This window comes from Diuraphis noxia, unplaced genomic scaffold, assembly GCF_037042655.1.
Source record: "Diuraphis noxia isolate RWA-SAM2 unplaced genomic scaffold, SU_Dnox_SAM2 contig0005, whole genome shotgun sequence".
NCBI lineage: Eukaryota > Metazoa > Arthropoda > Insecta > Hemiptera > Aphididae > Diuraphis > Diuraphis noxia.
The window spans coordinates 35,727,033-35,740,000 of record NW_028301715.1 but is presented as its reverse complement, the minus strand read 5'-3'; the positions used below and the strand labels follow the sequence as shown (position 1 = coordinate 35,740,000).

Sequence of the window (12,968 nt, the reverse complement as noted above, 5' to 3'; positions counted from 1 at the left end):
AATAAAAATGTTGATTTAAATAAATGTGGTTAGGTACTGATTTTTAAAGTTAAAATTAAGTTATATAGTGTACACATTAATTTTCCGTACCACCCATGTCGGGCGACAGCTAGTTTGTAAAATTCCAAGTCAAAAGTTTTCTACGAATACGAAACTAATAATTAATTACAAATTTATTATTTATTATAATTAATTAATTATCTACGTCAAAAGCCACCTGCAATATGCCAATCATGTGCCACCACAATCTCATTAAACACATCTTTGTAGCATAATAATATTGTTAATCATAAGGTCATGACAATTATAATAAGTAGGGCTAGGGTTTTAAAGCAAATACTTCTTTTTAAATATAGGTACGAGATAGAAATTTAATGTTTATAAATATAAGTTAAATTCACGCCATTCTTATTCCAAATAAACCAATTTATTTTGGCTTTTTTTTGTTTATTTCAGTTATTTTAGATGTCGAATTTATTTGTATATTAATTTTATTATAGTAATAAAAAAATTTTAATTTAAGTGATAAAAAAATCTGGAATACGTATTGTGGACTAAATGAGTTATTGTATGGGTTTTTATAAGTATAAAAATTTCATGTCAGACATGTCTGTTGCAATAGTCAGTTTCACTACTGAAATCTTGCCAAATATAGTATGGTAGTGAATCTTTTTAGATTCTGAACGGAATGATGAATTTATTGATTTTACAATGATGTGTGTTTTTATTTTTTGTGTCTGTGTACAGCATATCTAGTTGAACTAATGCTTCAATTTCAAACTTTGGGGGTGGTTTCCGATGTAAAAGTGAATATCCTTGGTGTAATATAAACATTTTCCAACAGTTTTCAAACAAATCGAGAAAAACAAAAAAAAAGTGACAGAAAAACGGGGAGCACGTATCGTAGCCGAAAATATTACAAGTAAATAAATTAGTATAACTTTAAGCATAGTCAGTAAGTATAATCTAACTAGGTCAAACTTAATATCGATATTACCGATACTGTTTCGATTGTAAAATTTATATTTAAGGAATATGTGAAGACAGAAAAGGGGTCAGTTAGCGAGAGTCGTGTGGCTCGATTACCACTGACCACCAGTGTCAGAGCCAGGTGGCGATCGTGTGACTCGATCGCCACTGGACGTCAAAGTGTTTAATAAAAGTGCTTATAATTAATTTGTTCTTTTATTTGTGTATGGAGGTGATCGGCGTATATGAAACGTATAACAAACTCGAGTAACTCGCAATAGAACGGCGTGCGCGCAGAGATTTATTATGTCGGCAGTCCGATGTCATCATGGTTTACTCGAAAAGTAACGTATAAGAAGTTAGAGTTACTCATAATAGTAGTACGGTGTGCGCTTTGAGATCCATTATGTCAGCGGTTCAACGTCAAACTATTTTTTTGTGCGTCTCGTCGTTGGCTCAAATACATAACTTTCGAATGGGTTTCGAAATGATTAAACACAGCGCTCACGCAGTAATTATATGGCGAATGAACCAAAATCTGATATACCGAACAATGATGTTCTGCTATGGACGTCCCGCTAAAACACATAAAACCGCATATACACGTAGATGTACGACGTACGTAAGTGTCCCTGGGGCGTACGATTTCGCCAACCAGTTATGTTGTGTAAGACCTCAATAGCTGTGTCGAACTTGTCGAAGGCCAAACTCCTAGACTTCTCGGAAATTCGGCATCGTCAAGTTTAATTCTACGAGATGTTAAATATGAAACCCGAGATAAAATCATAGTGACGGCATCGTTAAATTTAATTAACGAAATGCTAAATATGAAATCGTAGTATAGACGGGCACACCTAAAGATAAGAGTAATTGTTTTATGTTTTCCTTATTTAATTCTATTTTTGAAAAATATCATTCGATCCTTTATTATATAATTTTATGAAAATAACAATTGATTCAGATTGTTAGAAATTTATCAAATTATGTGTACAAATATGATAAAAAAAAAAATCAAACAGTCAGTAAAAATTTAACAAATTATAACACAGACATTTTTTTCAATTTTCAATGGCAAATTTTTGTGGGAAAATTTTAAAATTTCTCAGCAAGCAGTTTACTAACATCAAAATCAACATTTTTTTCAAAAATGACAACTATACTTTTAAATGGAATTTTATAGTGGATTATACAATTTGATTCACTTGTTTATTTACTATGGTACTCTTAATTTTATAATAAATGTATTAATAGATTACAATAAAATAATTGTATTTCTAGAGCAATTAATACATCAGTTTATTATAATGTTTAGGGTACCGAAGTAAATTAACCAGTGAACTAAAATGTATGATTTGCAAATCCTCGTCCTATTTACATCATTTTTTTCAAACCTAACAGTGAAACCAGGTTATGCAGTTGACGCATTGCAAAAAAAAAATGCCTCTAGCCTGGTATAATATGCACACAATAGTCGAATGTAAGAATACTAAAAATAACAATTCTATTTAGAATGAAATAGCAAATATACACAAAAGTGTATTTTGGGGCCTGGTGTGGCGCGGTTGTTTGCCGTGGTTAAACATCGCCTGGCGTTAATAGCTCCTGGATGGGTGACCACCTAGGTTCTTAGTGACGAATCCTTGCCCCAACTTGCTCACGTGTTTCTAAACAAACACACGTGATATGGCCATAGATGCCAATAGTTTTGTTAATCAAAAGCGTGTATTATGTAATATTAAAAACAATATAAACCCAATTGTACATTGTGGAATTCCATATAAGATATTATAGTTCATAGTTCAACTTTTCTATGCCTAATAATAATTAACAATAAGTATGTAATTTGAGATATATTAGATGGTTAAATTTTCATCTGGACACTTTAAGTTTATCACATAACAAAAAAAAAACATTGCGACTTGAAAAATTACCTATCACACAGCAAAAAGTTATGTCGAAATAATAAATTATAATATTTTATTGTAGAAAATATTGTGTAAACATTTTTTGGATTATTTCATTTAAAAAATATTGAAAATAGTAATAATTCAACTTCTGGTGCTGAGGATCGTTTTTTAGGTGTCATATAAAAATAAAATGTAATTATAATCATGCCACATAACGTTTCTGGGATCAAAAAAGAATAATAACTTTAATTTTTGTGTTGGACGAGCACAGAATTTAGGTGATAACCCATTTATGTACTTATATATTTAAAAGTTCTTTTGCTTTAATGAGGAAGTGTCTTAACTTCCAAAGTATTCAGTAATTCATAAAAGTGCAAAAAATAAAAAAATCATGTTTGTAATTCGGAAACAATGCATACAGATTACAGATACAGATCAATCTTTAATACTTATTAGTTGTTATTTCTAAAATTTACGTCCAATCATACTACCGAGTTTAAATTGTATGTGTTAATTAGAACTTGATGATATGTACTATGGATGCACATTGCACCTATATTCATTACAGTTCCTCTCATGTACCTATACGCGGTTTATATGCACTCATGGTACCGAACTACTAAAATCTAGTAGACTGAAAAATATTTCAAGAGGCCAATATTTTAATAGTTCAAGGTATTTCTAAGAGGTTAACAATCAATAGAACAACTTGATAAGTAAACACTTATATCGGAAACCAACTAAGGATCTTTTTATTCAAAGTGTCCTAGTTAACCATCCGTTTGTCACGCGTTACCCAAATAGCATTTATTTTTATACGACCATTTAGATTGATACTTATTAAACCCAGTGTCGTAGACAGCCTTCCCGAGGGGTATTGAGTGTATAGTACTGTATACACTTTTTCCCTCCCCAAATCCTAACCCTGGCTACGGCACTGCCTTCCCCGCGGACATGCAGATGGTTAATTAAGTCATAAGGAAGTTGTTGAGGTTAGGTACCTATAGAGAATGGTAAGTTGATCTCAGTTGATGATAGATGACTATCATGTTCGTGATCTTTGCATAGAAATATTCCTACTAACTTTCAAGGTATTCGAAATTGTAAACATAACAATCAAAGAAAATATTTAAAAATTAATGAGGAAAAAATTAATACAATAGTTAATATCTTTAATAAATATAACACATATAGTTTATTTTATTATTATTATTATTATTTTTAGCTTTAACTATACTGTACCAAATATATAATGCTAACTTCTCACTTAATACTATTAATACCAGATTAAAATTGCTGTAATTTTTAACATGGTTTTAAGACATATTAGTGTTATACCTGTATTTCATACAGACTAACTATACTGCCTATTACAATAAAATAAGCGTCCCCTGATCATAATTTATTTTATAATATTAATGTATACAATAGAATTTGAAATGTAACAAAAAAATGACTGTAGTCCATAATAAAGAGCCTCATTTCCTCATTTTTAAGAATTGTTTGCAATTTCAAAGAGATTTTATAGCATTGATTCACGTTGCCTCCCAAAATAAACTTTTAATTAAATAAAAAGGAGTTGATTTAATAATAAAATTTATCTCAATTTTAAGATTGTCAGTGAATAACGATTAAATTTAATATATAACAGAGTCTAACCAAGTACTGTCAAAAAGTTCTCAATGAACAAATAATTGTACATCAATTTATTAAGTTTTGGGAGTTTAGAGATTGTGGATGGAAGTCATTGGTTTGGTTACAAAATGTATTTTTACATATTTTAATAATTCAACTCAAGTTTATTTTTGTGTATACAAATTTAAACTTTATCAACTATTTGCCCTATAAGTAATCATTAAATCAAGATTTTATTACTATAAATATTTTTATTGATATATTTACCATGAGATAGATTACATACTGCTGACTCCAGTGTGTATTCTTATATCATAAATTTTCTAATTTTTTTTTTTGCTACTTGAAAAACACTTGCCTACAGGCGCCACACTCCCATTCCCAATTTTTTTTTCATATTTTATAATTCAACTAGTTTATTTATGTGTACACAATACACATATTTAAACTTTAAAAAACATTTGCTCTATAAGTAATCATTAAATCATGATTTTATTACTATTAATATTTTTATTGATGTATTTACTTTGAGATTACATACTACAGACTCCAGTGTGGATTCTTATATCATAAATTTTCCAATTTTTATTATTTGCTACTTGAAAAACACTTGCCTGCGGGCGCCACACTCCAATTCCTAATTTTTTTTTCATAATTAAACTAATTTATTTTTGTGTACACGAATTTAACCTTTATAACTATTTGCCCTATAAGTAATCATTAAATCATGATCTTATTACTATAAATATGTTAAGTTATTTATTCTTCTTGAGATTACATACTGCAGTCTCTAGTGTGTATTCTTATATTAGAACTTATCCAAATTTTTTTTTGCTACTTGAAAAACACTTGCCTGCGGACGCCACACTCCCATTCCCAATGTTTTTTTTCATAATTAAACTCTAATTTATTTTTTTCTACACAAATTTATACTTTATAACCATTTGCTCTATAAGTAATAATTAAATCATGATGTTATTAGGTATTATAAATATTTTTATTTATTTCTTTATAATCTTTAGATTTTATAATTCAACTAGTTTATTTATGTGTACACAATACACATATTTAAACTTTAAAAAACATTTGCTCTATAAAAGTAATCATTAAATCATGATCATATTACTATATAAATATTTTTATTCATATATATTTACCTTGAGATTACATACTGCAGACTACAGTGTGTATTCTTATATTAAAACTTTTCCAAATTTTTTTTTGCTACTTCAAAAACACTTGCCTGCGGGCGCCACACTCCAATTCCTAATTTTTTTTTCATAATTAAACTCTAATTTTTTTTTTCTACACAAATTTAAACTTTTATAACCATTTGCCCCAAAAGTAATCATTAAATCATGATTTCATTACTATAGATATGTTTAGGTGTTTATTAGTTTATTCTCCTTGAGATTACATACTGCAGACTCCAGTGTGTATTCTAATATTATAAATTATAACGTTTAAAATTTTTATTTTAGCTTCTTGAAAAAGACTTGCCTGCGGGCGCCACACCTCCATTCCCATTTTTTTTTCATAATTAAACTCTAATTTATTTTATTGAACAGAAATTTAAACTTTTGTAATCATTTGCTCTATAAGTAATCATTAAATCATGATGTTTTTACTATAGGTACTTATGTTTAGTTATTTATTCTCCTTGAGATTAGACTAGACTCCAGATTCTTATATTAAACTTTTCAAAATATTTCTTTCCAACATAGAACAATTTGTATTCTTATTTTATAGTTACACCAAAATAAGGTTTAATTTTTTTTTTCTTGTAATGCATTTGCCTGCGGGCGCCAATCAACCCACCCCATTCAAGCAACATGAATTTGTTGTTCGTAACTTTTCGCGTGTAATCTGGTAATAGGTATTTCTCAAGGAGGCATACTTTCCCCGATACTATATAACATTTATGCATCAGATCAACCTACTACACCTTAAACGCTAATTGCATAATATGTAGACGATAAAGCAATAATTTTCATCAATGCAGATCCTCTGATAGCTTCTAGAAAATGTCAAATTAATAATATATAAAGCTCTTCTAAAACCCATCTGGACCTACGGGCTCCAGCTCTGGGGTAGTGCAAAAAAATCAAATATACAAAAAATTCAAGCTTTTCAAAACATTGCCCTAAGAAAAATCACAAATGCCCCTACATTTATATCCTGCAATGTTACGCTCCATAACGATCTAAGAATAACAACAGTACTTGACGAAGCAAAATGCTACTACAAAAGATTTCACACCAAACTACCTCTTCATCCTAATCCTATTCTTATTAAAAAACTATCTACCTTGTCCATTCCAGGTAATCCACCCAGACGGCTTAAGCGAAGATGGTGTCGGGACCTTTTGTCTCAAAATTAAAATTAGCTTAACTTAAAAATTTAAGAACACAAAATAGGTAGTGTCACCAATGGGTAGCTTCTTACCTCAAAAAATTCATATAGAAATACGCTATGTACATTTGCTTATTGTTCTAGTTAAAAACAGATTGCAAAATTTCTTATATAAAAAAAAAAAAACTCGCAATAGAACATCTTGCGCTATAAAATTTATTACGTCGGCGATCCAACGTCGTCATCGTCACGTGAAAAGTAACGTATTACAAGTTCCTGCAGTAACTTGTAATATTGTACGATGTGCGCGCTGAGATTAATTATGACGGCGGTCCAACTTTGTTGTCATCACGAGAAAAGTAACGCATAACAAGTTAGAGTTACTCGTAATAGTACGGCGTGCGAGTTGAGATTAATTATGCCGGTCGTCCAACGTCTTCGTCGTCACGTGAAAAGTAACGTATAACAATTTTGAGTTACTTGTAATAAGTTTATGCGTGCGCTGAGTTCAATTATGTCATCGGTCCGACGTCTTTATGGTTATCATAAGTGCGCGCTGAGATTAGTTATGTCGGCGGTCTTCGTCGTCACGAGAAAAGTAACGTATAACAAACTCGAGTAACTCGCAATCGAAAGCCGTTCGTGCATGTTGAGATTAATAATGTCGGCGGTCCAACTTCGTTGACGTCACGAGAAAAGTAACGTATAACAATTTAGAGTAACTTGCAATAGGACCGCGTGCGTGTTGAGATTAATTATGTCGGCGGTCCAACTTCATTGAAGTCACGAGAAAAGTAACGTATAACAAATTCGAGTAACTCGCAATAGAACGGTGTGCACGTTGAGAATAATAATGTCGTTGGACCCTTCGACCATATAAGCTAGTAAACGCGCCTTATCTTATGCTTGTATAGGCACAATTATGTAGCCATCATGTTTAATGATATGACATCACGTTTGGGCAAAACAATTTCGAGTTATTATTAATTTGATTATTTGGTGTTCACTCGTTGACAGGCTCACAGCGTTTGCCGTTTGGAACACATTTTTAGATTCTGAACGAAGTGATTTTTTTTTTTGAAGTGTCGGTAAAAAAATTTTGGACGACCAAAAAAACTTGAAAATTTAATACAAGGTTCCTTATGAGTTGTGCTTATTGTAGCTAAAAAAAATTAAATAATTCGAAGCATCATTATAGGAAAAATTATAAGTGCGTTTGAATTTTAAATTTCGATTTTTTATCGTTATTTTTCCTTTTATACCTAAGATTTGAAAATTTAATACAAGATTCCTTACAAATTTGTCAACCTTTATCACAAAAAAAATGTCCACCGGAAATTCAAATTAAATTTTTATTAGCATTTGAATTTCAAATATTGACAAAAATTCGTCAAAACCATGAATATTTGCAAATTATTTTGTAGATCAAAATTCATAATATTGTTTGTATTTATATCTAAGGTTATAAAATTTAACACCAAGTTTTCCATAAGTTTTTCTTCAAATAGCTATAGAGAAAATTTGAAGTGTCATTATAGGAAAAATGTTTTGAGCGTTTGAGTTTTAAATTTTTATGAAATCGCGTAATGATAACGATTTATCCTCAAACCAGGTACATGCATATCTATGATAATATAAAGTATTATTAATTATGATAACTACACTAATTGATTAACCATGCCATATGCAAAATGCGTCTTAATTGAAAAATAAAATATTTGTTTCAAAATAGAATATATGACAATATTTAAATATAATATATCCTAGACTGACAAATCATCTCCTTTCAGAATCGTTTTTCGTATACAATGATACCTATCATTGCATTCAAATTTAATCCCATCCATTACAGTAACCTACAGTACAGCAAAGCGACATCCACGACTTACCCGCTTTTCTTTACTGTCGTATTGTATGTCCCGAGTCTGTCCCTTGTCGTCGAAAATTATTTTTCACATTCTAGCTTTCATAGTTTTAAACTGCTTTCTTTGAAACTTGAAAGTATTGTGTTTTGAAATGTTTGATAATAATGGTTTTATTATAATGATAGTTAAAGGATGAATGTTGAAAATCTTAGTTTATGGTTGCATTATTTTACTTTTGATATTCATATGATATACCAAATGGCAAATACAACTCACTAGGAATAGGTATAAGGTAACTACTGTCTACTAAAATAGTAAAATACAATAATGGTTTGATTAAATATTGTATTCTTACTATTAATTGAATAATATTTTATATAATATATTTATATATTGTGTAACCAAGTAATTGTATTCTAATAGATAATATTTAGTATAGTTGGATCATTTACGTTAACAAATACATAACAATTATTTTATTATTTTATTGGATTTCATCACTGATTAAAGTATAATATACAAATATAAGAACTACAGTAAATAAATTTATTACATACATTTATTTAAAATGTTTAAGACATTTATTGAATTATTATGTTATTATTGTTAGCTTAAAAAAAGGTAGGCAGTATAAATATTAGTTTTATAGTAAAAAAAAAGTAACTTATTTTTAACTAAGTTAAGTTACTTTTATTTTCTAAGTAACTTGTAACTGTTGCAAGTTAAAAAAAATAGAGGTAACTTTTAACTTTAAACTTAACTTAATTTTTTCTTTATTAACTTATCTTAACGAATTAAAAAAAATAGTTAACTTGCCCAGCCTTGCTATTTTATGATTTCAAGTGTATATTAATCTGAGAGTTTACAATGAGGTAACAATACAATATATACTAGTTCTAAATATATCATTTTGGTAAATTTAATTTAATAATTATATTTGAATTAATAAATAACTCGTAAAATAAGAGAAAACCCGAGATACACAGATAGATAGATAAATAGTAATTAGTGTTATAGTATAAGGAAATAAGAAATTAAGAATTAAAATTTGTAAGTTAAGCCATTAATCAATCATATTTTATTGGGATAGCTAGAATTTAGAATACTATCTATAGTCTGGGCGCCGGCCGGTGTTATTGCCCAAACGTGACGTCACACGCTACATGATGCTGGCGTCAAGATATTTACCGTATGCCGTGTCTATTAGCTTATATGGTCGAAGGTTGGACCGACGTCGTCGTCGTCACGAGAAAAGTAACTTATATCAATTTTGAGTGACTCGTAATAGAACAGCGTGTGCTTTAAAATTCATTGTGTCGGCGGTCCGATATCTTTGATGGCACGAGCAAAATAATGTATAACAAGTTAGAGTTACTCGTAATAGTACGGCGTGCTTGTTGAGATTAATTATGTCGGCGGTCTGACGTCGTCGTCGTCACGAGAAAAGTAACGTACCTATAACAAACTCGAGTAACTCTTAATAGAACAGCGTGCGCGTTAATATTAATTATGTCAGCGGTTCAACTTCATTGTCGTCCACGAGAAAATAAACGTTTTACAATTTCGAGTTACTCGTAATAAGTTGATGTGCGCGCTGAGTTTAATTATGACTTTGGTCCGACGTCGTCGTCGTCACGATAAAAGTAATGTATAACAAGTTCTAGTAACTCGCAATAGAATGGCGTGCGCGTTGAGAATAATTATGTCGGCCGTCCGATGTCGTCGTCACAAGAAAAGTAACCTATATCAATTCCGAGTTACCCGTAATAAGTTGATGTGCGCGATGAGATTAATTATGTTGGCGGTCCGACGTCTTCGTCGTCATGAGAACGTTTAAAAATTTCGAGTTACTCGTAATAAGTTGATGTGCGCGCTGAGTTTAATTATGATGGCGGTCCAACTTCGTTGTCGTCACGAGAAAAGTAACGTATGTTGTATAATGCATAATATACAAAACATATTATAATTAAATCTATAAACCGGGTTAAGCAAACAATCATATGTAACAGGACATTTTAACAATAATAATTACTAGCAGAACCGTATTTTAGCCGACAGTATTTCAGCCCAAACCGGCCAAACCTATTAAAGCCGAATTTATACCGACGAGCGTTATAATAATCAATTTTTTTAAATTCATTACAATATAGTGATACTGCGATAGACAATATTATATATTATTTTACATACATTATACCCTAGAACAAATTATACATAATATATTAATATATTTATTAGTAGGTATATAATAATATTTTACTGCAGATATTGTTGCCGCCCCAACATAATTATAAATAAACGTAAACTAATATATCGGGCACGGAGAATAGCTGGTCGCACACACACACACTATCACCTGTTGCCATAATATTTATTTTTGTATGTACCTATTTAAATGTGCCTTGTGAATTATATAACATAGATAATTAAGACTCGTTATAGTATGGCGCAGCAACGGCTATGCGAATTTTTAATTAACATGGCCGCCGTGACACTGTCTTCTTTGTCCGTCTCGTATAAAACGTCGTCTCGTTAGCACGGTGTGTGCAAATAAAAAATATATTTATTATTTCCAATAATTGTAAAATAAGTTAGTGCAAATATTGTTTTTTATTATATAATTATTAGCGCCAGAAGGGCTTTATTAAATTGTAACAAATTAAATTATTATATTAAATTCTCAGTGTAACATTACAGTATTATTAGTTATTAGTTATTCCTGACGTAATAAGCGCAATCGTCAGTTTTATATTATACTCTTTTAGCAGCTACCTATTTTTTGTAACACTTTAAAGAATTGTATTCTTTTGTCGTATGTGTTTTTTTTGTATTATAACACCTATAGCTCAGGACCAGCTGGCCAGTCTGCGCTCCACAAACTACTGGGAGTTATTATATTATATTTATTATATTTTTGTTACGATTATTATTATATTCTGTCGTGCCAGAAGAGCGCATAGTATTTATTATAATATTATTCTTGGTCATAAGGACCTCATATTATTTCTGTATTTATAATAGTCACTGCAAATTTGCAAAGTATTATATTAGTTTGAACACAAGGACCGCAGATTAATTTGAACGGATTGTTTTGTATTAATATTATTCTGTTGAGCCAGAAGAGCTAATTTAAATATTTATACTACTCTGTTGAGCCAGAAGGACTAATTTAAATCTTAATATTATTCTGTTGAGCCAGATGGGCTAACATTTTTATATTTTCACGTAGCTCTAATAGCTACCGTGAGTTAGGTATACTTTTATTTTATTATCTATTAATTTTACCGTAAATTATACTTATTGTGTTGCTGTGATTTTTATTATATATTTGTACCATTATTAATTTGCGTATTATACAGCAACTATTATCTACCAGCAATCGTGATACCATTTCTTTAATTTTAATTCATTGTACACACACCCCACATATATACACACATAACACACAAATAATACACGTAAATACACAACACGCATTACGTAGCTCGACAGTAGTTATTTGCCCGGCAATCCCGACCACTGCTGTTCGAGCTATTACACCACTACACTGGGTGCTCGCATATTTAAGACCTATGTGTTAGTGGTGAGCAACAAAGGTGTCCGGAGTGCGCATATTATCATTATATGCTTCCGGCCCTAACGGGTATAATATAATTAGATATAAATATATTATGTTCAACACTTCAACAACCTTTTTGAAAATAAAAACGCTGCACTGGCGTTATTAATAATACTTGATGGAAGTACTAACAATTATAATGACCACACAGAAAACTGACATTTTTTTATCAACTATCAAGAACAAATTAAGGAATACTTATAAGTTATGATACAAATACAAATTACAAAGCAAAAAAAGGTTTATTTTGTAGGTATATAATTGTTGCTAAAACTAGACAGCTCTAAAAGCTTAAGAGTATTAAGACTATCAATGCTCCAGGGGAGTTTGTAAATTGCACCAAAATGATTATTTATTTGTTCGATTATCGAATACTCTCTATCTTTATCACAAGTTTGCTTAAAAGAGCTTTTATACTCATATAAACATTGTATAAATAATTTGTATTGATAGTTAATTTTTTAAAAAAAATTGTTTTTTTCTTGAAAAAATTAACACAAGAAAGTAAGAAACAGCAATTTAATTTATGTTTTTTATTAACTTGAGCATTTATATATATGCAAATGGAGAATTTTAAATGTAACTGCCAATTGAATAAAATATGCCACCCAAAATTATTAT

The 12,968-nt window shown here is 30.1% G+C and overlaps 1 pseudogene; it reads left to right on the top strand.

Moving 5' to 3' along the window:
* The window catches only part of LOC149055238 (uncharacterized), a 429,976-nt pseudogene that overhangs the window by 215,611 nt on the left and 201,397 nt on the right, over window positions 1–12,968 (top strand).